Genomic DNA, 23,652 nt, shown 5'->3' on the forward strand with positions numbered 1-23,652 from the left:
CTAGTGAAAATACATGGATTATTGAGCGCTGGAAGTGAAGAAACATTTTTTGAAAATGGCAGTAGTTTATGTGGGGCTAGAACCCACTAAAAACCTGGGGTGTTCCCTCTGCCGCATAGTGGTCGGCGTCTTGGGTACTAGAAACGACCAAGGTGCCTTCCGCGGACGTCCCGCCCTACACGGCGGGACCCAACACGACACGACAGGATTAGCCGGAACACGAGGCCAATCCCGTCCGACGGCGGTGGTAGCCTGTGCAATGCAGCAGGAGGCGCCCCCGCGTCACCACCAAGGGGAGGAAGAAGCGAACGGTCATACAACCGCCTTCTAAGTCCCCTAAGTGAAGAAACATTTAGGATGAGTTGCACCACCAAACTTTGACGATAACCGGTGTTTTTCTATGGAGTTTGACAGATTTTGAAGTTAAAGTAAGATGGTGTAATCCAGCCTTAGAGAGAGTTGTCGTCTTATTAGCTCTACAACGCGTTGTTTGCTAAGATTCATGGCAAAATAAACTTTTTGAAATTGATCTGAAAAGCTGTAATGGAATGTAATTTAAAGGCCGATTCACACATATCAGTGAAGTCACAGTTCAGACACAGTACCGGCACAGTGCGAAATATTCTTTCATACAGTTTCTATGAACGCATCCCCACTTGTCAGTGTCAGTGACGATACAGTGCTCTCAGTGTCAGTGCCGACACCGGCGAGCTTTAATCCAGATTTTTAAACGTTTGTAAAAAAACAGAATCATTGGATAATGGTCCATAGTTGTGTCTAGTTTGTAAACTAGCCTGTCTCATCTCTCATCCAGTAAAAGTATATCAAATGATTAGGGTTACCACAGCCCGGGACCGAATGAAAGGTAATGATGACGCAGAAACATTTAATCAACTTTCTGGGGCAGCCCTAGCTTTTTCTGGGGCGTTTGTTTTTTTAATGAATAACAGTTGACTGCTGATTAATGATACACTATCTTGTTTGCGTATAATGATGTCTTTGTAGGGTTCTTTTGTAAGACATTTTTTAAATAAGTTGTATTGTATTGTACACTGAAACTGTACTTTTAGCAACAATACTAAAACTTTTTAGATTGTATATTTAGAGATCTACTATTTTTAAACAACATAAGAGACCTTGTGCCTAACGGGACTCGAATAACGTAAGCTAGCAGCTTAATCTGATGTCGGTATTCAAAATTACAATAACTTCTATCTCATCTCTCAAACCATCTGTACCCGCGCTTTTGATAAGTCAACAGAGGATAATCATGCCCCAATATGGCGTCCTGTTTTTTAACGTCCAATATCGTCGAAAACTGACATCGAAGGAGGCGGAATAATCATTTGGCGATGACTGGCCACTTTAAGGCGATTAGTGTCCTCAATCCGCGCCAAATGGGCATTTTGTAAAGCCTACTCCTCTTTTACTGCTGGACAGAAATAGTTGAAAAAAATATATGTTATACAACAGTTCAAGGACTACATTTGTGACGTTTGAATTTTCGCTACGTCTCTTTGTTTTGGATTAAAAAAATAAATACGGGACATCGATTTTTTACTTAAAATCCCTACTCCTCCCAAACGGCTATGTTAATTTAAAAGATTTTTGCACGAATAGATTGGGAATACTTTAATCTTTAAATGACACGTTGCGTTTTTCAATCGAACATTACTTTCATTCATAAATTTTACTTTTTATAAATTCCGAACGTTTTGCTGTTGAGGGGGCCTTCGCGGGGTGCGGGCGGCAGTCGGCCGCTGGCCTTCAGACGGGGAGGTTGTGTCACTCGCTACAAACTGACATTAGCGATCAAAATGAATTTTTTCTTTGGCTAAGTTGCACCACCTGACGTGACCTAACTTTGACCTACTTCTTAAAGGGACAATAGATCTAGGTATTTGGTATAAATTTCAATTTGATACCTTTATTCGTTCGTGAGAAATAAGGTAGTAAGTTTCATTTTATTAAAATATTTTTATTATATTATATAACTAAAAAAATGTAATTTTCGCAATTTTTCCTATATTTGCATTATATGACAATGCTTTATGCCAAATTTCAAGATTCTGAGTTTACGGGAAGTATCCTGTAGGTTTTGATTCCTTTGCGAGTGTCGAAAATTTGTTGAAAATATCGACATAATCGGCTGTATCTTTTGATTGGCTTGGCTTAGAAGTTTGATATTTTCACAGCTTAAAGGGACAATAGACCTGAGTATTTCATGTGAATTTCAGCTTGATACGTTCACGCGTTCTTGAGATAAAGGGTCTTGACAGACGGACGGACGGACAACAAAGTGATCCTATAAGGGTTCCGTTTTTTCCTTTTGAGGTACGGAACCCTAACAATCATACTGTCAGCCCCAATGTTAAGAATGGACTTAAAGTAATAAGTAATAACTAGCCCATAAAGTATTTTAGTTAAAAACTCGTGCAAGTAGAGATCTAGATCTCTACCTTCAGGCAAAATATAAAATTGATATTTTTTCATGCGTTGCCTGAACATTTTAGGTATTTTTCCTAGGTCTGACATTTCCTAAATCTGACAGAAAACGTGTGTAGTCCGCATTCTATGCATGCGGACTACACACGTTTTCTGTCAGATTTTTTGCTCGGCAAAGAATAAACAACTCATTACAAACTTAGCCATCTAGCACAAAGAGTCAGTACCCTAATATTCTAAAACATTTTAAATAGATTTCCGAGTTATTTTTTGTTAAATGACTTCGCAGTTTGTTTGTCAGCGAACAGATTAAACAGCCCCGAGCCGAGGCAGTTGTGAAGCGCGCAGATTAAAAACAGCATGCAGTTGTAAATCAGGGTAGTACAGTAGGGCCACTATAATTCAGAAATTATACATAGCGTTTCTGTTTAAAGCACAATAATTGATAATGACCTATTGTAAATATCAAATTAAGTAAGCGCGCCTCTTAATATCACAAGTGCAGCCCGCCTTTAGTTGCCAACTTGTGGCCTTTGCCTGCCAAAAGGTTGCCGACTGATGACCTATGAACTATGTGAAAGTCAAACAACATTATTAATTATTTTTTTCAGGTTAAGCTCTGCCTAATTTTATAAGTGTACAGTGGCTCTGCGTACAAACAAAGATTATTAAAACTTGGTCGATGAAATTAGTTTTGTCTGTTTTCAGTGTTACAAACATTCATTGTGTTAACGGAATTTTAGATTGAACCTACTGGAATCTCCATCCATAGTGATAAAACAACCTTCATACAAAAAGTGCACAATCTGAGGACATCTTTTACAGTGTTTTTCATAGGATTTCATTCCCTTTTCAACTGTATGCATTGCGTTCATTGCATAATCATTTTCTGTATTATTATAAGGCGTTAGCGCAGTTGTCATTTATTTAAATTACGTAAATAGTGGACGGGGCACATAGTTCGTAGAGCTGATGACCATTGGGGCAGAAAAGTTCTCGAGTGCCGACCACGGGCCGGGAGATGTAGTGTGGCTTCCCACTAGATAGACAGATGATCTGGTGAAGGTCGCGGATTACCTTGGGGGAAGCCTTTGTCCAGCAGTGGACGTCATTTGCATGAAACAAATGAACGAAACAAACATAACCTTTTAAACCTAATAAAAAATGTTGTAAATTAAGGCAGTCATTGCTGCATGCGACTTTACAAAACTTTTATCGAGATTGAACTATCCTCCTTTCGGAATCGGATTCTGTAAGATAATAATAATAATATAAAAACGTGAAAGTTTTTCATCCGAAAATTTAAAACTGAACAACCTGGCAACACCATAGTGAACCTGGCAACACAAAAAGAGAAGATTAAAACATAAATCTTCAAAATTCAAAAAATCATATTCGAACTTCGAACGAGAACATTGATTCCAAAGACTTTCCCACGAAAAACGTGGAGAATCGTTAGTACAATGTCACCGATCGGAATTTCCTTGTTCGGGGCTCTTATTGGGAAAGTTTCCAGAGTTTCCAGCGACCCTCTGGATATAGATAAGACTGGCCGATAGTGAAACTTACTTTGGGATTTCTTGGAATTTGATTTTTAATATCCTTTCGGGTGTGACTCTTGTGAAAGTTAGCTTATTTCATTTATTTTAAGACATTATCAGTTACATATTTGGAGTGACCTAGACAGAAACGTGGTTATTGTATCTCTCCTTTTTAATGTTTTTCCAGAATGCCAAAAATAGATGAGCTTACATTTAAATGAATCGTTTAATCGTATATTGACATGTTTTGAGGTGTACAAGTAGGTATGGACGCAGGCCGCTACCAACCGGGCAACATGGAAAGCATTGCGCGCCTTCTTGACTGGTAGCCTCAATATGGTCCCGGTCAAGGGGGCGCGCAATCCGCAATCTTCATCGTGTTGGTTCCCGCTGAAAACCAGCTTCTCGACATGGCGCTTGTAATGTCGCGAATATAGCTGAGCGGACGCCTCTTCAGCATAGCTTGTAGTTTAATGTTATATGTACTGTATTTTTATTTTATTTTTCTATGCTGAATAAAGTATTCTTATTCTTATTCATTGGGGGAGGCCTATGTTCAGCAGTGGACGTCCTATGGCTGAGATGATGATGATGATGAGCTGTATGTTTTCCTAATAAAGAAAAATAAAATAAATAAATAAAATGAAGTAGGTACCTATGGTATCTATTGTCTTTGCTGTCGTCATGTTTCGGCCATTAAAGCCGACTAGGCATCGATATCTGCATCCTTATTCAGGGATAGTTTAGATAAAAACCAATCGAAGATTGATCTTATAAGTACACTTTCGCACACAAGCCTTAATTTAATAGAAACCAAACTTAATGATTCTTATTCTAATCTCAATGTGTATAGTCCAATTATTTTATAATGAGCAAATAAATACCTACGGGCATAAGGGCCACACTTACAATATTTTTTTAGTTGCGCTGATAAAAGAATTAAATTAAATGCTTTGCTGTTTAAGATTTATTTATTTATTTATTTATTTATATTAGGGAAACAAACAATTTTCATATACAGACAAATAATCACACAAAAAATAGGACAGAAATCAGCAAAGATTACGATTTATACCTACACTTGTTATTTAGGTATTCCTTAACATAATCGATTTGAATGAATAAATGAACGCATCGAGATCAAGGTATTCAGTAGTAAATTCGTAGGCAGTGCTAGAATAAGGACGCTTGTTTGGGCTGCTGCATGTCGGTCGCTTGTAGGCCGGGGGATGCTTCATTGACAGGCGCACGTCACTGACCGTAACACAACCAATATGTATAAATTTACTCTTCTACTATCGGATGATTAAAAGTGTTCAAAATATTTAGTAGTCTTTTTTTTTATCCACAACGAGGAAGCCCTTGGCCTGTATCTCACCTCATGGTAAGTGATGATCAGGCCGAAGGTGGAAGCGAGCTTCACCCGGAATCCTCAACCACAGAGGAACTGGCTATCTTACCTCTAACTGCCGGAACACAACAATGCTGTTAATATTGTTGTTATGGCGACATACTTAGGTAAGATGGTGGTAGCTAGCCAGGCGGACTTGGAACAAGCCCTACCTACCACCAACCAAACCGAACAGAAAATTCTGCCCCCACTGGGAATCGAACCCGGGACCTCTGCGTCTGAAGCAGGTGGTCTAAACACAAGACCACAAAGGCGGTCAGCAGTGAATTCGTAGGTAATGCTAGAATAAGGACGCTAGCTGCATGTCCCTTGTAGGCCGGGGGCTTCATCGACAGGCGCACGTCACTAACTTCGTAACACAACCAATATGAATAAATGGACTCTTCTACTATCGGATGATTAAAAGTGATATATTTAGTAGTCAGTCAGCAGTGAATTCGTAGGCAATGCTAGATTATGGACGCTATTTGCATGTCGCTTGTAGGGCGTCTTTCGTGGAATATTGTAAATACATTGTAAATAGTCTGAAGGAATATAATGGTACTTAGTTAATAATAAGTTAATATTGAAGGGAAAAAGGGGAAAAATAAAAATTAACGGAAAAAAAATATAAAAAAATATACATAAAATTAAAAAACAAAAAAATAACCATATATAACATTAAAAACAAAAAAAATATAAAAACAAAAATGTATAAAAAAAAAACATTGTATATAACTATCATCATCATCATCATTTTTGTAAATATTATTGACTCACGTACTTTTACAGTTTGCTCGTACAAAATAGCGAAAAACTATTCCACTCTCTCTCAAAAAAAGAAAACTATTTAAGAAAGTCAACATCTACATTTATCTCTAATTATCTGGTAATAAACTACCAGAAAAAAAAACCTAGAGGTTCAAGAATTTTTTGTTCTATTTTTGATATTGATAGACATTTAATTTAATAGTATTTTATTTTCCACAAATTAAATTTGTCTAGCCTCTGCTCTGCACAGAATACTACTATGAGTCATGCTACATAGAACATACCTAATTCAATAATAATTCCTACATTTAAAATTGAACCATAACTTCTACATCATAAAATCCTAATTTGATATATTGCTCAAAACCGCAAATCTGCAATTCTATAGCTTAGTTTAATGACGAATAAACATCGGCTGGAATTGCCAATAAATCAACGAAGTGAGTTAGTTGTTCGTGAGTCATACGTCTAACTAATCGATTCTAAAGAAAACAATTAAAAATATTTATTGCACACATTCGTTATCTTGTAATAAATTAATGTTGACAGCTTCTGAGAATTTTGACGAGCATTCGGAATAAATTAAATAAGTTATAAAAAGTCAGTGCTAGAGAGCAATGTCATATAAGTCCACTTTGTTTCATTTAGCAAAGTATATTATTATTTTTAAGGTAGGTACAAAGGTATAACTTACAACACAATTTTTTGACCTAAATTATTAACGTTTTAACTGTACGAAAAGCCCAAAATAATTCAGAAAAGTTTTGCTTTGAATATCAGCTAACAGTGTCGTGCATGCCGGTTGAACTAATTAAATTAATTAGCACATTGTAATAGATCAAACAAAAAGTACCACGCTCCGGCACTGGAGGGTTATGACGTCATCTAACGCCGGAGCACAAATAGAGAGTGGCGGTTATTTTCGCCTCCCCACCCAACGCCTCCGTGGCGCAATCGGCTAGCGCGTTCGGCTGTTAACCGAAAGGTTGGTGGTTCGAGCCCACCCGGGGGCGACGTTTTTTGTTGCTTTTTTAAAAAAAAAAATTATCCCCTTACTAATAAAACTTACACACTCGTTGAAAAGTATTTTAAAGTGACTTTTAGTATGGAAATGTCATTTCAAAACAGTGTTCAACAACTGTGTAACTTTTTATTAGTGAGGGGGTTAATATTCAAAAAATAGTATGTAAAGGTATGATTACAGTAATGCTTTATAACTTTTAAGTATTAATAACTAGCTAGTTTTTGTGAAAATGGAATAATTCGGTAGTTGGTAAAACCTTTTCTCTCACAATGTGTAAAATATGAAACTCTACATGATATTTTTTCGTTTTTTACACTCTAATTTTAAATTACTACTCTTCATATTGGATATTTTGATTTGAATGTGACAATAAAATATCTATTAACATGTTCAGTCAGCACCAAATAGTTCGCAACACGCGTGTTGTCAACTTTTTGGCCACTTTGGTTGTCACGACTATTTGACGCCGACTGTACCTAGTTGTTGGCTCTTTTCAGAGCCGTATTATACACGTCTCAAATATAACTTGCTCTATACCACCACGTCGGGACAACATCAGCTAGTGCAAAGAAAAAGTGGCAGAAGAAATTTACAACTCTACCTAACTAGCAGTAGTAAATAGGTAAAAAAACTACAAAACTTCCCATTTCACACAATATTTCCCACGTACTAAGCAGCGAGCTTACATTCTATAACTGGGCGAGCTTGCAAACATTTTCAATAGTTCATTAAAGCTTTCGTCCCGGGGCGGGCGGGAATTATAGTAACTCGTGCGAGTTCCCGCCCACCTCGGGCAAGGGCTTGGTACGTNTTTATTAAACAAGGTAGTGACGTGCTAATATATTATTTCAGCTCTATGTAATTTAATGTCCATGTAGCTAATTTACAGAACGTTGTTGTATTTTTCATATTGTTTTAAAATTTACTTTTCAATGCAAAACAAATGTCACTGAGTCACAAAATTAAGTTTTTCACTTGACTCTAAAACGTAAAAATTGTTACCTATAGTAACAAACTGAAACCACATTCCTGCACAGCACAAAACACTTCCAATTGAAAACAGAAGATTTTATTTTTTCTCGCAGTCTAAGTTTGCACAAAATATGGGAGGAGGCAATTCTATTCCAAGGAATGGAAACGAAAAAGTTCCAGGCAATTCCAGTTAGGGAATCAATGGAATCTGGGGCCGAGGGCTGCAGGTGAATCATACAAGTCATTGGAGCAGACGCCTGGGCTAGTGATGTGCTTACAAACTATTCCAATGTTTTAATGTCGATAAAATAAAGAAATTCGTGATTATAATAAGGCAAATTTGACAATTTTTTTATTACGCAAAATAGTAATGGTAAAATTTTTTTCTCTATAAACCACTTATTTACATTGACTTATAAAAATGTAATGGTAATGAACTTGGGGATAATATTTAGTTTTTTATACGTATTGTGCTCAATGCCCAAACAGTCACACCTTCTAGGATCTAATAACACGTTATCTAGTATTGTCATCGTAACCAACAATAATTACAGTCAGCTGTCGCTGGTATTCACCGAACAGTCCAACGATAGACTGTTCGGTGAATATTGTGGTGCCTATCAATTGTATTAGCCCTGCTGTAATTTCTTGGCTGTCGTTTTTATGTATCGAGTCGATAACTATCGACGTCTGCACATCACTAGCCTTCCTCAAACTGTTTTATTATCGGCTGCGCTGGGACCAATCCAAGTTTTGATCGCTGTAGATCCACCTACGCGGAGTAGTGATTTGCGAAATGATTTAGTGCCTTTCATTTTAGGACTACACGCTCGGGGCTTTTCTTTGGCGGCCATATTTTTCGTGAGTTCGTTAGTGTGGTAAAAGAATGGCGTTCTATGAAATACGACGTTAAGTTGGATTATTAAACATTTTGGTATTTTTTCTGACTACTAACCCCAAAATGCTTAACAAGTGTTAAGAGCGGGCTTACCACAACCTACCTATACTAATATTATAAAAGTGAAGAGTTTGTTTGTTTGCATGCAAACGCGCTAATCTCAGGAAATACTGGTCACATTCACATCAAAACATTTTAAATAGATTTCCGAGTTATTTTTTGTTAAATAACTTCGCTGGCAGTTTGTTTGTCAGCGAACAGATTAAACAGCCCCGAGCCGAGGCAGTTGTGAAGCGCGCAGATTAAAAACAGCATGCAGTTGTAAATGAGGGTAGTACAGTAGGGCCACTATAATTCAATAATGATAAAGACCATCTATCTACAAAAGTCAACTTCACGGGAAACGAAAAAAAGTTTTTAAAAAAATCTTTAAAAAATGACATGAACGTTTACTAGTGGTATGTGTAGGTGTTTACGCGAATTTTAAGAGCTTTATTAGTTTCAAAATAACTGTAGATCTGCTGGTATTCCATATATTAATTACGTCATGTAACATAATTGGTATTGAATTGGTATTTTCTCATAATTCATTATTTATGCATGCATAAATTAACCATAAAGAGAACATTATAAAAATCGCCATGTAGATGCATGGTCTTGGTTCTTAATCGTCGAAAAGTTGTTACTGGAATTTAAATGTATAAGACTGGGCCTACTGGATTCTCCATCCATAGTGATAAAACAACCTTCATACAAAAAGTGCACAATCTGAGGACATCTTTTACAGTGTTTTTCATAGGATTTCATTCCCTTTTCAACTGTATGCATTGCGTTCATTGCATAATCATTTTCTGTATTATTATAAGGCGTTAGCGCAGTTTTCATTTATTCAAATTACGTTAATAATGCACGAAAGTTAAACTGCGTGATCAAATCAGAAATTAGGAGATCTGCAGGAAAACCAAAGTGAAAGACATAGCCCGCAGAATTGATAAACTCAAGTGGCAGTGGGTAGGGCACATAGCTCGTAGAGCTGATGGCCGTTGGGGCCGGTGGACCGACGATCTGGTGAAGGTTGCGGGAAGTATACGGATAGTGCAGGACCGGTTGTTGTAGAAAACCTTGGGGGAGGCCTTTGTGTATGAGAGAACGTCATTTGGCTGAAACGAACGGATGAAAAATTAAACATGACCTTTGAACTAGCGTCCTCTCGGAATGGGACTCTATAAGATAAATATAAAGCGAAAGTGTGAAAAAGTTTTTCATCAGAAAATTTAAAATTGGACCACCTGTCAACACTACAATGAACCTGGCAACACAAAAAGAGAAGATTAAAACATAAATCTTCAAAATTCAAAAAATCATATTCAAACTTCGAACGAGAACATTGATTCGAAAGACTTTCCCACGAAAAACGTGGAGAATCGTTAGTACAATGTCACCGATCGGAATTTCCTTGTTCGGGGCTCTTATTGGGAAAGTTTCCAGAGTTTCCAGCGACCCTCTGGATATAGATAAGACTGGCCGATAGTGAAACTTACTTTGGGATTTCTTGGAATTTGATTTTTAATATCCTTTCGGGTGACTCTTGTGAAAGTTAGTTTATTTCATTTATTTTAGGACATTATCGGTTACGTATTCGGAGTGACCTAGACAGAAACGTGGTTATTGTATCTCTCCTTTTTAATATTTTCCAGAATGCTTTAGATGAGCTTACTTAAATGAATCGTTTATGACTTGACTTAAGGTGTACCTTATCTACTTGTAGGTATGGTAGGATATCTATTGTCTTTGCTGCCGTCATGTTTCGGCCATTAAAGCCGACTAACTATACATCGAAATCTGCATCCTTATTCTGGGATAGTTTAAATTTAAGATTGATCTTATCGCACACCAACCTTAGCTTTCTTGCAATAACCAAACTTGATTCTTATTCTAATCTCAATATCATCGCGAAACCTCGGGAATGTTTTTTTTCTCATATTTTCGGTCAATCTTACAGAATATAACAGTTCTGGATATAAAAGCGGGTGAAAAGTTACTTCTTTTACACATGTTGGTTTTCCTATTAAATAAATAAAAATAAAATAAAATAAGGTGATATAGTCCATAAATAAAATATTATTGTGTATTTGAACAAATAAATACGGCCACGTTCGCCGCATTTTTTTAGCTGCGCTGATAAAAGGTTTTAATTAGCGAATGCTTTGCTGTTTAAGATTGGGATTTGAATAAATGAATGAACGCATCAATATCAATGTATTCAGAAGTAAAAATGTATTGAGTACTAAATTCCTTCTTCTTCCTCGTTCCCTCACTGATGAGGATCGCGACCACAGATAGTGTTCCTCCACAGACTGCGGTCATAAGCTGTGTGGACCGCACGATGCAAACTCCCGCCCACCGTCCTCCTCACCGCGTCCGACCATCTCGTCGGTGCCCTGCCCCGAGCGCGTCTGCCTTCCATTTGTCCCAAGATAATTTGTTTCTCTAAATTCTAAAACTAAATTCCTAGGCAATTCTAAAATAAGGACGCGTGTTTAGGCTAGCTGCATATCGCTTGCATGTAGGCTGGAGGCTGGTTTCGTGCTTTCATTGACAAGCGCCCGTCGTCACTGGATGCGTAACACAACCAATATGAATAGACGCTTTTATCAGAGTAAATACAAATGAGTAGGTCATCTTCATAGAAACGCACCGAGCGCGGTTTTTATGTGAGCGCGCGCCAATACGTATGCGGCGCGCACGCACACACTGATAAAATTCACAAACCGTGCTCGGGCGTTTCTATGAAGATGACCTACTCATATACAAACCGCGCTTGGGCGTTTCTATGAAGATGACCTACTCATTTGTATTTACTCTGCTTTTATACTTGAAATGAATTTTTGAATTGATTTAGGTACTGTCCTCAGAAAAAAGATATTTCTAACCTCTCCAGAGGTTTAAGAATTTTTTGTGTTATTTTTGATAGACTTTTATTATTAGAATTTTATTTTCCTTAAACTAAGTTTGTCTAGTCTCTGCACAGAATACTATTATGACTCGTGCTACATAGAACATACCTAATTCAATAATAATTCCTACATTTAAAATTGAACCATAACTTCTACATCATAAAATTTTAATTTGATATATTGCTCAAAACCGCAAATCTGCAATTCTATTGTAGTTTAATGACGAATAAACATTGGCTGGAATTGCCGATAAATCAACGAAGTGAGTTAGTTGTTCGTGAGTCATTCGTCGAACTAATCGATTCTAAAGAAAACAATTTAAAATATTTATTGTACACATTCGTTATCTTGTAATAAATGTTGACAACTTCTGAGAATTTTGACGAGCATTCAGAATAAATTAAATTAAGAATCACTAATATTATAAAGCTGAAGAGTTTGTTTATTTGTTTACTTGAACGCGCTAATCTCCGGAACTACTGGTCCGATTTGAAAAATTCTTTCAGTGTTAGATAGCCCATTTATTGAGGAAGGCTATGGGTTATACAACATCGCACTACGATCAATAGGAGCAGAGCAATAATGAAAAACGTTGCGAAAACGGGTTTTCATGCGTACGAAGTCGCGGGCACAGCTAGTATAAGCTATAAAAGTCAGTGTCATAAGTCCACTCTGTTTCATTTAGCAAAGTATTGTAGTAAAAATTATAACTACAACATAATTTTGTGACCTAAATATTAACGTTGTCATCTGTAGGTAGGTACTTATACGAAAAGCTGAAAATATTTTTAGTAATGTTTTGCCTTGAATATTAGATAACAGTGTCGTGCCGGTTTAACTAATTAAATTAATTAGCATACTGGAATAAATCAAACAAAAAATACCACGCTCCGGCACTGGAGGGTTATGACGTCATCTAACGCCGGAGCACAAATAGAGAGTGGCGGTTATTTTCGCCTCCCCACCCAACGCCTCCGTGGCGCAATCGGCTAGCGCGTTCGGCTGTTAACCGAAAGGTTGGTGGTTCGAGCCCACCCGGGGGCGATGTTTTTTATTGCTTTTTTAAATTTATTTTTTTATCCCCTTAGTAATAAAACTTACACGCTCGTTGAAAAGTATTTTAAAGTGACTTTTAGTATGGAAATGTCATTTCAAAACAGTGTTCAACAACTGTGTAACTTTTTATTAGTAAGGGGGTTAATATTCAAAAAATTGTATGTAAAGTTATGATTACAGTATGATTTATAACTTTAAGGTATTAATAACTAGCTAGTTTTTGTGAAAATGGAATATATCAGTAGTCGGTGAAACCTTTTCTCTCACAATGTATAAAATAGGAAACTCTACATGGATATTATTTAGTTTTTTACACTCTAATTCTTTTTTTATCCATAACGAGGAAGCTCTTGGCCTTTAACTCACCTGAAGGTAAGTGATGATCAGGCCTAAAGGTGGATGCGAGCTTCACCCGGAATCCTCAACCACGGAGGATTTTAAATAAAAATTTAATTACTACTCTTCATATTGGATATTTTGAATGTGAAAATATAATATTTTATTAGCATGTACAGTCAGCATCAAATAGTCCGTGACACCCAAAGTAGCCAAAAAGTTCGCAACACGTGTGTTGTCGACTTTTTGACCACTTTGGTTGTCACGACTATTTGCCGCCGACTGTACCTAGTTGTTGGCCCTTTTCAGAGCCGTAATACACGTCTCAAATATAACTTGCTCTATACCACCACGTCGGGACAACATCAGCTAGTGCAAAGAAAGAGTGGCAGAAGTAACTCACAACTCTACCTAACCTAGCAGTAGTAAATAGGTAAAAAAACTACAAAACTTTTCATTTCACACAATATTTCTCACGTACTAAGCAGCGAGCTTACATTCTATAACTGGGCGAGCTTACAAACATTTTCAATAGTTCATTAAAGCTTTCGTCCCGGGGCGGGCGGGAATTATAGTAACTCGTGCGAGTTACCGCCCACCTCGGGCAAGGGCTTGGTACGTGACTGAAACGGGAACTTTAAAAATATGGGAGCTTTCGCACGCGGTTTAGCCGTGCGGTGGAGACTGAATGACCAACAGAACTAATCCGTTGGTTTAATTAAGTAAACGACGACGCGACGCTCTCTCGACGCGACTCTGATTAAGATGTGTGTCCAATGTCCATCATCATTATCTCAGGAATAGGACGTCCACTGCTGAACATAGGCCTCCCCCAATGCTTTCCGTGTTGCCCGGTACTAACAAAGTGGCCTGCGTTTAGCGCCTTCCTATTTCACGATGTCGTCGATTCATCTTGTGGGTGGACGTCACACGTTGCGTTTTCTTCTTCAGAACCGTGGTGCCCTATCGGCCGTCAGTTCTGCGTACTATGTGCCCTGCCCACTGCCACTTCAGCTTGCTAATCCGTCGGGCTATGTCAGCGACTTTAGTTCGTTTATGTTATGAACTTTAGCTGCACCAAAATCACCAATACCTGAGACTCACCTTTTTAAAACATCATTTTACTAAAACACTATCTTCTTTAACTCATGTGTTTTCTAATAATATTATTCTTGTATCGATCAAAGTCAAATAAAATTTAATAAGCCCGCGCGGAAGACACATCAAATAAAATATTTCTTTTATACTGTGGGAATGTTATTACATTATAGATTGCTATCTATACTACAATATATATTGCTAGAGATGAAAAAATAGACAGTAATTTTTATCTGTCTAGAAAGAATATTCTTCTTCTTATTCTACTCCTACCAGCGCTAAATCTGTACTAAATGAATACGAGGATGGTTTTATTGTATTTCAATAATTAGTTACATTATTTATTTTGATGTCTTCACACCAATATTTCACCGCCTAAACAAATTCATTTCACTTATTTATTAATCAAAATTGTATCCTTTTAAAAAGACCCCACTTTAGCTATTAAGTCCGCAAGAGACTCGTATGTCTACAATACAAGACTTCATCGGTGTATAATAAATAAATAAATTTCTTTATTAATTGTAACATAATACAGAGACTTTAAAAGAACTCTGATTTCCGAACTAGGTATAGAATACCTGTATCTCAGAAGATCAGCGCCCTCTTCCACAGATCATAAACAATGAAAAAAATGGTGTATGGCTGCGATTTTAATCTGCAAGACGTTTGTATGAGTTCAGCTCAAGGCACGAAAGATCAGCGATTTCATCTTAAATATGAACTATTTATGTATAACGTCCTTATTTATGTACTAATAATTTTATAAATGCGTAAGTAATCTGTCTACTGCTCCGTTTTAAATTAAAAGCCGCTAGACCGATTTTTATGCACCTTGGGTGTAGAGATAGAAAAAAGAGTAGAGCCTAGCTAGAAGACATACTTTAAAAGCTTTGAAGAACGACAACACACCAAACATTTTTATTTGATTCGAAAGATTAAAAGGTTGGTAAGGTAAAGGGCCTTCCTCAACGAGCTGGCCAGTTTGACGAGTGTAGACAAAATCCTGTGTTACCCTTTGGTATATTAGAGAGGGTCATGCTCTTACATTGCATTAGATTTGCCACACTCTCCTAAGGGATCCCTATCACATCCCTAAGCAGGCTCTGGATTGGAACCCCGAAAGAAAACAAAACGTGGTCGCCCCAAGCAAACTTGGCGGCGCACTGTAGCAGACGAGGCGAAGAAATTGGCAAGACCTGGAGCGAGATCAAGCGCGAAGTTCAAGACCGAATGCAATAGAGGACTGTTGTGGACGCTCTGCCCCATCTAGGGGACATAGGACCTTAAGTAAGTATGCTCTTACATTGGATACCAAAGTATCTCTGATGATGATGGTTATGATTGGAAAAATTCCAAATTAAGTGGCTCCTCAACCATTTTTTGAACGAATCAGTGAATTTGATCCATCCCCGCTTCCCATTTGCTCCTTACAGCTCTCCATGGGAAGCAGACTATAAATCTTCCCATTGTCACCGGCAGATGGCGCCGTGTCCAGGTTTTTACCGCTATAACTTGCTAACAAAGACCCCTTTTGTACCACCTGTTTCATTCTTGGAGTTAGGATTTAGTTGTACAGTACCACTAGCAGTAGTGACGACTAACATAATTAAAATATGACAAATTGATTGAAACTAATTTCAATTTGAGGCGACAAAATAGCCCAATTATAGGCTAGTGTTGGCTATTTTTAAGTGCTTAGGCAGTCCTCACGAATTCTAGCTTAGCTAGACAAAACACACTACATAAAATAAGTGTTTTTGACTGTTCTTATTTAATCTAAGGTTTAAAGAGTTTCAATAATACGACACTCTTCGTGTACCTATGAGTATTGAGACCGGATTTTTTCAAAATCTGAGTGATCTGCTAGGTACTGTGGAATTTTATGTAAAAAATAAATTAAAGCCAATCTCGTCACAACCAAATATAAATTCATAACAAAAAGTCAGTTTACACAGCACGACGCAATAATCAAGTTGACCCACATGCAATCTGTACCAATCAATGCGAAATCCAATCATTTGCAAACTTGTAAAGGCGAAAATTTAACAAAAGCTTTATACCTTTTGTTGTTTTAACGCCATATTTAAATGGATTCGAATATTTTTGCCTATTTGCTTTGACCTATGCAGTATGCACATAGCTCCAAACCTAACCAAAGCATAATTTGTACTTGTTACTAGAAAACGAACAAAAATGAACATTGTCTATGATGTAGGTATTTTTAAAAATATAGCAGAAGGCCTGTCTCCTGTCGTAGACTCCTATAATTTTTCTAACAGTTGTACAGTACGATTTTATAAATTTAATCCACGACTCCGAACCGATTTATATCGTATCCTTTAAAAGCTGCTGTAAAACTGTAGGTTATTTAAAGGACGCGTAACAGCGGGCTGTCCTTTTGTGCGATCCTTTATTAATGTGTGTTTTTAAAGAATTTATGACCCACATCTGCCGATGTGAACCGCGATAGAGTCTGGCAGAGACGTAAATCTTGACTGTTAAGTTAAATTCAATTAAGTGCGCCTTAAAATATAGTTTAAGTAGAGTGAGACGTTTTAAAATGGTTGAAATGATTTATAAATTGTATATTTATGTAGTCCGTAGATTACAGGACAGAGACAAGATATGTAGATGTACCTATAAGACCGATTTTGAAGCAAAAATTATATTTAGTTCAATGTAGTGTCGACTATACCCATGTCTTGTATCTATTTACGATGAATAGGTACTTGAATTAATTTTAACAATTAAACGCTTCCTTAATTAAATTAGTGCCTTAACACAATCGCAGTCTTTGAGTGGCACTAGTATAAAACGCTTTGTAGGTACTTAATGTAAGGTTTATTAAATCTTCTAGTCCTATATTTTGAAGGTCTAGTCTATTTTCAAGGATAAACATAGTTTCAAAAATAGTTTACACTACCTACGAGTATCTTGAGAATCGAAAGCTCGCAAATGTAGTCGATAAGAAAACCATTTTAACCTCAAAACGCACAGTTAGCCTTCAATGAATAGGGAAAAACTATCCCCTCTCAACTATTACGTTACGTGTAGGAAATCAGAATATCTTGCCAATTTTCCCCTTTTTTCCATGGAAACTTTTCCCTGCCATTACGCGGTGTAGCTCGTTTCGTGTTTAAAGGTGATATAGCGATTCGCTGGGAGCGTAAGCTGTTTATAGGCGGTATATATTGCTTATTTGTAACCTTGGTTAGGGATGCCAGGGTTATGAAATTGCTATAGATGATCATAACGTTTGCCATTTTTAGATAGATACATATTCACATGACTTATATTGATTTGGTAATTGAAAAAAACAATGATTACGCGAATATTTACAAGAAAACTGGATCGTACGCTATTGATATTGATTAAAGTCAAATTGTACATATAGATTTTACTCTTATAATTATCATAGTGGTTTAGTTGATAATGGTAACTGCTGGCATAAAACGTATAAGACCCAGTTAGATAGCTATAAAATAAATCTCTATCTTTTTAGGTACAGATGACAATTGCTTTTAAATACCATTAAGCCTACGCGCAGACCACCGACTTTTAGTTGGCCGATAGTTGGGTCCGGCTGTTAATCAGTATGGAGAATTATGAAAGTGCGCACATCACACCGATTTGGTATCGGCCGATTCTTCATACAAATTAGAATCGGCCAACTATTGGCCAACTCAAAGTCGGTGGTTTGTGCCCAGGCCCTTAATTTAGGACTGTAATGCCCGTTTTCACCATCAATTCCTAATTTTTAAGTGACCCATATGAAAACAAAATGCCTGTTATGTGTTACCATAGGGGTCACTTAAAAATTAGGGATTGTTGGTGAAAACGGGCATAAGTAATATACACAACACGTAATATCCTACGTTACTTAATTGTTTTACCAGAGGAGTTGTACAAGATAATCCTCCTGGTTCTTAGTATTCTGATATTATGCTATATCAATTACTAAAATCCCTGCGAATTCTACATTCTCCCAGGAAAGGCGCCACACAAAACCCGCTTTTAAAATTAAGTACTTGTACAAACAAACAACGGCAGATGTGTTTTAATAATCAAAGCTGGTCAAGAGTGAGTCGCGGTAGTTATGTTTGGTTCCGTATGTATTGTTTATATTCATTATATCCTAATATTATTATCAGTAAGTATGCTATTTATGATAGGCACATGATCACACACAAGTGTCTTTCTTTAAATGATTTCAAATTATGCATAAATAGATCTTCTAAACTAAATAAACGCACCTACACCAAGAATGAGTCACAGTCAGTATTTTAATTAAAGAAGCTGCATACTTTTTGTTATTAAAATCCATGGGAATCGTTATCAAATGCCCTAAAGAGAAATTGTTAGAACATCAATAACTGAACGCCTAACCGAGCCGATTTTTTGGCTTTTCATAGAACAGTTTTCCTTATAGGTTCGCTATGTACACTACTTTTTTTATCATAGGCGGATCGGCAAACCTATTTACTAAAAACAAAAGACGCTACATTATTTACTAGGTCACTGCCACATAGCTCGTATAGATGATGGCCGATGGGGCAGAAAAGTTCTCGAGTGGTGACCACGGGCCGGAAGACGTAGCTTAGTCAGGCCTAGTCCCACTAGCTAGGTGGACCGACGATCTGGTGAAGGTCGCGGGAAGAACCTGCATACGGGCAGCGTAGACCGGTAGTTATGGAAATCCTTGGGGGGGGCCTTTGCCCAGCAGTGGACGTCATTTGGTTGAAACGAATGAACGAACGACCGCCACCTGCGTAGATATTTACCCACGTTACCCCAAATCCGAAAAGGCAAAACGAACGCACAACGAGTACACTCGGCTCCAAAATCCAAACCGACAGTCCTTTTAAAACCCATTATCATTCAGAGCGGAGCCACTCTATACGAAACTTCACAGCAGGTAAGGTTGGAGCCTCAGTTACAGCGGGTATTGGCAGAAAGCGTTTTTGTTTGCATGTTATTATGTATAACATTGGGGCATTCCCATTGCTTAATTTCATGTGTACGATATAGCCGAATCGAATCAATCCTTGCTTGAAAGATATTTCTACGATGTCCATAATACATAAGAAATCAGTCCGTATGAATAGAAATAGATAATAATATTTTAAATAAAAAGGGCTGAGTGCGTCATGCGCTAGGTAACGTAGAGCTAGTTTAACCCAGTTTTTTGCTATTACAACCAATATGAATGAGTCAAATATTTATACACCTCTCCTTTGCACTAAATACTTTAAAACATGTGTAAATTATTAAGTGTTGTATGTTTACCAAGCAAAAAACGACGAGAGTTCTACGCTGTAATATTTACATCACATCCTATCACCTAAATGCTTGCGTAAAGTCTATAAGTAGGTACCGTCTACACAAATATGACTAAAATCAATAATAGGCTATAAAAATACATATTTTTACTCGATGATGACTTACCAAATTGTGCGGAAAACATGTTGCACTGATTCGGTGACCTGAAAAGAAAAAAAATACGACTTCAGTTGCTATTTAACTGTATTAAAGTACGAAAGATATTAAAATTAATTAGCCAAAGATTAACAAATTACCGCTCACACTGGCAACCCGCCACAAATTAATGGCAAAGAGCAATTCGATAATGCTCGAATGATTTTTAATATTCGAACAATCCTCGGCGCCGATGCATTGTCCATTCACTGAGACCAATTTTTGGTTAACCAACTCACTAAATAAAAATCAACCCTATTGCCACTAAATAGGATAGAGGTCTCTTTGGAGTATCGCGAAAAATCGCTTGATATCGGGCAACATGTGTGTGCGAAATAATTATGGAGCACTGTACGTAAATTTTATAGCTGAATGGCTTTTGTGAGATTAAAGTATTGGATTTAGTCAGCCATATTGCAGATATGTATTAGGAAAGTTTATGCGGGCTGATTTAATAACACTATGATGGTTTTATTGAGCTTATGAATGAATAAAACAGTTGACTTTTAATTATCATCAAGCATAGATATTAAAAAGTGATAGGTAGATACAGTCCGCCACCAACCGGCCATTGTGGGAATCATTGGAGGAGTCCTATGTTTAGCAGAGTGGACGTCCTAAGGCTGAAATGGTGATGATGAGGTAGATAGGTTTTGCTTCTTTATGCTTCTAATAGACACATAAACACATCGCGATAGTGATAATGAAAGGAAAAAAAACGTGTCTCAAAATATAACCTAACCAGTACCTAGTAATTGGTTATCAATACAGAATTTTAATGTACAACCTATTGAAATATTTTCGAGAACAACCATTACGTTCTTTGCAATAGGGTTTCAAACTCTATAATAACTAAAGAAGAACTTTGCTCTCCATATTTATAACTAGGGCCACGCGAAATGGGCCATTCATTCTTGATGCCGTTGCCTCAAATGATGTAATTAAATATTTCCGCATCCAATACTTTCTGAGTTTATGCGACAAAGCCAATATTTTAGGGATCCGCGGTGATGTAACGCCAATATGCTTTTATGGGACAATTTTTTTTATCCACAACGAGGAAGCTCTTGGCTTGTATCTCACCTGATGGTAAGTGACGATCAGGCCGAAGGTGGAAGCGAGCTTCACCCGGAATCCTCAACCACAGAGGAACTGGCTATGTGTGCCTAAAATAGTAATTTTTGGCACTCGTGGCTTTAAAAAAAATATTTGGTTAACTATTATAGTTTTATCTGTCATAATACACAGTTTATTGACAATAAAATTTAGAAGTGTTTCTCTATTTTAGTTTTAATTAAAATTGTACATGATATAAATGTGCAGATGATTCTCAATATTCGTTAGCATTTCAGTTTACCTATTACGTACTCATAAACATATTTTAAGATCGAAGTAACTCAAAGCAGTCACCCGGCAAACGAAAGGTCATGGGTTGGATTCCGAACTTACGAAAATCGATTTAAAAAAAAATGTATCTCAGAAGTCATAAGTTAGCTTTCAAAGTAAAAATAGAGCGAGGTTTTTCAAACATAGTACCAGTTTACAGTTTTTCAAATATAGGAAAATGTTATTATGATTGTGTTCCGTACACAGTCCAGTTCACCCTTAACCCCTTTTAAGTTTTGTCCGATAGTTGTTCGACTTTGTAAGGAGTTTGTGAGGCTCCAGAAATTTGTTTGCAGACCGCCACTGGTTCCACTTTGTGATTTTAACCATATCTTGGTTATTGTGGAATATTTTAATGATTATCTTTTGTGCTCTCTCCAATTTGTTTGTAAAAACCCTAGTCTTGGAAATTATGAGCCGCGTACTTTAAGGTTTTTTTAATACGGCTACAGATGATTTTTTCAGAGTCAATCTATTAGGCTGGGTTACACCATCTTACTTTAACTTTAACAGAAGTCAAATTCCATACAAAAAGCACCGGTTATCGCTAGAGTTAGACCTGAAGTTATTTCCGTGGAACCATCAAAAAGTAGTACTTATAGTAATTATAGCCCCGGTCTGTACAATTTATATCAATATCTACAAAAGAAATTGACTGTTATTAATAACTTAAGGATGACTTGCTCTCCAAATTTCCATTTAAAGTAGTAAAATAACCAATCCCTTTCACAATCACAGCCGCCAAACAAATTACGTTTATTAGCAAAAAGATTAACCAACTTCCGAACTGTAATTTTTATTTAGCAATCTTGAAAAATCCGACGCGAAATATAGCTCCTGGACATTTTACCCGCTAAATATTTCCTTTTAAAAATGCTCTTAATATGAATTATTAAGAGCATTTTTAAAAGGAAGGCTCTCAAAGGGTGTAACAAAATCTTGTTTAACTTAATGAACAAACTTAGAGCCAAATTAGATGCTCGCTTCGCGCCTGACTCTGCTCGGAAATTAAGGCTGAAGTAGTGAGACGGCTCTTAGAGTTAACTTGGTTATAGAGACCGGTCACTGAGCTGTTGTAAAAGATGTTTAGTGATTAAGTTTATTTTCACGCTATGAATGGAAAAAGCAAAAAGCTCTACTTATGTTACTTAAACTCGCGTGTAACGTATAGTTACCAATAAAATATAAGTCATTAAAAAATAGATCTGCAAAACTCCAAAATGTTAATATTTTGTTTATGAATTTCGATATTGATTCATATTTTGTGTTTTTGTAATTATTATTTGGAGGTTAAATAAGCCGCAGTTCCTCTGAGGTTGACGATGCCCAACGAAGCCTGATCATCACTTTTCATTAGGTGAGGTGCGACCAAAGACTTCCCAGTTGTAAAAATATTTGTGAGAAAATCAGGGTATCAATTTAAAATACAAGAGACATGGGAAAGTTAAAACTTAATTTGATTGAATTGCTTCACCCTATCCTATAACCATTATTCTGAGTGAAATCTTCCAAAAAACCAAGAATACCCTTACTTAGACAACTTATCATCACAACTTTACTGCTTCCTCGCGTTCATCTCACATGTAACTTACAATAACTGTCACATCAATTAACCGCCCAAATTATTTGACTTGCCAACAAAATTATCCATGCCCCCATTTCTGGGGCACATATAAAAGGCTTTGTAATATTCTTAAGCCTGCAGCCATGACGCGACGAGCACAGCCCAGGACAAATAGGACCCTATTAAACTTTGGTCGGCATTAACTAAGCTTAGGCCTGACGCAGACGATGGGAAATCAGTGTGAGTTAATAAGTTTATCATGCGATTGTCTATCATTAATAACACTTATTATAAAGACTCTAGCCTGCTGAAACTATGCATAAAATTATTAATGAAATACTTGTAAGGGGAATATTCCACTGGCCAGTCTCCTCATTGCTAGGATCCAGCTTGCCGTCTGTATAGGTCCTCTCAAAACGTGAATTATTTGGCGCTCTTTGAAGGAAGCTTACGTATAGATGTCGATTGCAACTATCATCGGATAAAATACTTAAAAGTCTATAAACATAATACGTATACTTTAAACTTCTACGGCTCTTCCAAGTTCTAAACTAATATTTGTCAACAACGAGATCATATTATACAAGTCAGCGCTGCAGTAACCGTAGCTGTACGTAGAAGCATCAAGCTTTCAGTGTACATTTTATTAATAGTAATTTTAAGGATATGGGCTGTGGGCATATCAAGCATTTAAACACTGTGACATCTTATATGGTTGTATGTACTTAATAGGTAT

At 36.9% G+C, this 23,652-nt stretch overlaps 2 non-coding genes across 2 annotated transcripts; both read left to right on the plus strand.

The window, feature by feature from the left end:
- Nucleotides 1-7,086: 7,086 nt before the first annotated feature.
- TRNAN-GUU (transfer RNA asparagine (anticodon GUU)) lies at nucleotides 7,087-7,160 on the plus strand. The gene has a single exon. It is a non-coding gene; the product is annotated as a tRNA-Asn (tRNA).
- A 5,808-nt stretch (nucleotides 7,161-12,968) lies between these two features.
- On the plus strand, nucleotides 12,969-13,042 carry TRNAN-GUU (transfer RNA asparagine (anticodon GUU)). Its single transcript has one exon. It is a non-coding gene; the product is annotated as a tRNA-Asn (tRNA).
- Nucleotides 13,043-23,652: the final 10,610 nt, after the last annotated feature.

Source organism: Ostrinia furnacalis, unplaced genomic scaffold, assembly GCF_004193835.3.
Source record: "Ostrinia furnacalis isolate ACB-3 unplaced genomic scaffold, ASM419383v2 OfSCF0183, whole genome shotgun sequence".
Classification (NCBI taxonomy): Eukaryota; Metazoa; Arthropoda; class Insecta; order Lepidoptera; family Crambidae; genus Ostrinia; species Ostrinia furnacalis.